The sequence below is a fragment of the Athene cunicularia genome (assembly GCF_003259725.1).
Source record: "Athene cunicularia isolate RWA chromosome 3 unlocalized genomic scaffold, athCun1 chr3_part1, whole genome shotgun sequence".
NCBI lineage: Eukaryota > Metazoa > Chordata > Aves > Strigiformes > Strigidae > Athene > Athene cunicularia.
In genome coordinates this window covers 114,412,617-114,415,850 of record NW_020799097.1, presented here as the reverse complement: position 1 = coordinate 114,415,850, position 3,234 = coordinate 114,412,617, and positions in this window count along the sequence as shown.

Genomic DNA, 3,234 nt, shown 5'->3' with positions numbered 1-3,234 from the left:
TGTCAACATCTGTGATCAGAAACTGATATGAAACATTTTTACCTCTCACTGTTAACTTTCTATAAAAACTGAGAGTAATTTGCTAACACCATTCTTCTTTCACATTAAGTTTACAGTAAAGTCACACCTCATGCCACATACAATATATTCATGATACCTCCCTTGAAGATAAACTTGTAAAATCTTACCTCAAAGTTCAACATTTGTCATATTTAATCAGCAATAAAGTCAGACATACAATTCTTCACAATTTATCCTTCACCAACACTACGTCTTTTCAAAGTTGAAACGTGGAAAAAATTTTGACATTTGCATGCAGTGTGGCAGAAAGGCAGCCTGCCCTGTTATCAAAATAATTTATGTTCTAAAATTCCTGTGAGTCCAACATGAAAATAACATCTCCATCATTCCAGCTCTTAGTTTAGACAACTCCAGTGTTACTTGATATGACATGCTCAGGAAAAGAAATCATCTTAAATTGACACTGATAGTCCCCTGAGCTGACAAATACAAGTTGCTTAAATTCACTGTGTGCTTGATTTTCTGTTCTAGCAAGCTATGTTTGAAACAGGAAAAGGGGGTCAGATCTGGGAGTAGAAGAGATTAAACTGCAATTTTGTTTTCCTCATTTTCAGGCTAGCCTCTAATATCAATCTCAGCCTGCTCTAAATTACGTCCAGCTGTCTATTGCCCCCAGGGACAAGTCTAGCAGCCAGAATTAGTTGGAGCGCAGTGTCATGTTAACCACACGCACAGTCTTCCTTCAGCCTACCTATCCTTAGGTCTTTGAGGACAATGGGGGGTGGCAACAAGTCCTGCCAGGGAGAAGAAATGTGAACTTTTTAAGTCGTAAACACATGCGAGTTAAAGAATATATAAAAACTGTGGGGTTTAGAGAAGGCAAAAGCTGATATGTGACAAAGAGTTCACTAAAGCAGTAGGAAATAGAGTGCACCATTTTGAGAAGGAGCCAACATCAAGTAACTAGTGGCCAGCCTGGCAGGGCTGCTTCAATAGGACGCGCTGTCAGCCACTGTTGTAAGGGGTTGGTGTCAGCAATGTCATGTTGTATGGTCAGCAAGAAGGAAGGAGTGGTTTGATCACCTCTTCCATGATGTCTTCAGACATTTCAGGTATGTAACTAAGTTGTTCTACTGCTGAGCAGCTCATTCCCATGACTCACACACTCCTCCAAGGGTCTAAATCTCACTATCCTACATCAGGCAAATTTCCACCTCCCTCATCAGGAAATATCTGAACTAGAAATGCACGAATTGAGTCTACTACCTCCATTTAAAGGACGAACTCTCTTTAGCAAAATATGGTATTTCAGCAGATGTATACCACTGTCTGAAACCAAGTATAGTATCTATGCTCGGCCAGTGTTCATACATCCTCCAAAATGATGTTTCTGTTGTTCTCTGCTTCTCTTCTTCTAGAGTGAAACCAACCAATCCTGTGATATAAGCAGTGTTTCCCTAGGCAGTAGATTAAGACAAAAAAATTTCTACTTAATCGAACAAGTTAAATTCAGTTCGCTTGCCACAGCAGATATGACAATGCATTCAAAACTCACTAAGTGTTCCTGCCAGTAGATAAAAGAAATTGATCTTACCATTTTGCATTCATTCAATTATTAGAAGTGTCTGTACTGCTTTCTGTAAGCACAAACCATAAAATCTGAAAATATATTAGGGGCCACATCGCCAACATGAATCCAGTTTACATTAATAGGAGTCTATGACTTAAGGCCAATCTAACACTTTGAAGCTGTATTTGTAAAAAATTACATATAGGCTTTAAGGGAATCATTTTTGGAGCAGGAAAGTACGTATCAAAAGACAGGTTGTTAAATAGGTCGGCATATGAAAGTATATGCAAATTGACCTAAAAATAACGTCAACCTAAATTCTCTCTATTACATCATGTTGCTGCTTCTGGACTTTAATTACCAGTGAGGTGTATGGGCAGTTAAATTCTACATTTTTAGGAGTCCCACTTACATGTAAGCACAAAAACTGAAGAGACAGAGGAAAAATCCTGTCTTCTTTCGAAACTACCTAAAAAGAAAAAAAAAAAAGGCAACATACTGTTGCAGATAAAAGTATTCTGAAACTACCAGCTTGGCTGTTTCTAAAACAGGTAGGAAAAGCAATTAATGTGTAGCCATCCAAAAAGGAACTCTGTTTTACGTAAAACCAAATGTAATTTAATATTAAGAATTTAAGGGATTAAAGAGGAAAGCTATTCTCTAGGCCAGCAGTGCCAGAGGCCTGCAACCTAGTATGACCTTTTTTCAGGACTTCTTAAGTTCTCCAAGGCCTTCATAGTCAACATTAAGGAGGTAAAAAGGTTTTTTACAAATTAAAAGACCTCGTGTACAACTAGAGGAATAAAACAGAGCTGCACTATGATGGCACAGTGGCCCCAGAAGCAAAATTGGGGTCCTAAAGGTCCCTCTTATCCCTCTGTAGAACTCTTGAGTTCACTAGAATGCTGCTCCTCACCATAACATGCCACCTACAAGAGCTTCTCAACCTCTGTAACGCCTCCTCATCCTCCCTTCAGTCCAGTAACTTAGTAGGAAAGATAAGGGCATTTTATATAAAGAAGCAGCTCTTAAAAGTAATGAAATTACAGTGTCCAAATGAACAAGCATTTCCCTGTAAAGGACTCCTCACGAACTTGATTTAACGGTTTCAGAATAGGCAGGGAAACACGAGTCTTGCTATTTTAAATTCCAAACAGCTCCCCTAGGCAGAGAAACACTACCGCTTGTGAAGTCACAACTCAGTTTTTAAAAATATGTATTTAATAGACGGGCTTTCAAAAACACGCTCCAAGGAGCAAGCCCAGCATCCAGCACGAGCCAGTTTGTCAGAAACTCTGGTAAGAGGATGGTGAAGCTCATTTGTCACCAAGCAAGACGGCCACCACACCTCAGGGCTACTACTTCATGGAGTAGGGCAACCAACCGTAGCATACGCGGCACCACATAGGGTAAGGCTAGGGCGGGCCTGCTATCATCTCCGTGAGGTAAACCAGCGTGTGCCGCGTCGCTACCCTCCTTCTCACCTCTGCCTCACGGCGCTTCGCGTCAGGTGTCGAGGCTGGAGGCGGTGTGCGTGACCCGCGGAACGCTGCCCGGCCTGAGGGAGCGGCTGTGGCGGCCCTTCCCGCGCAGGGCCGGCGGGAAGCTCCCTCCGCGCAGCGCGCCGCACCCGCGGCTCCCTC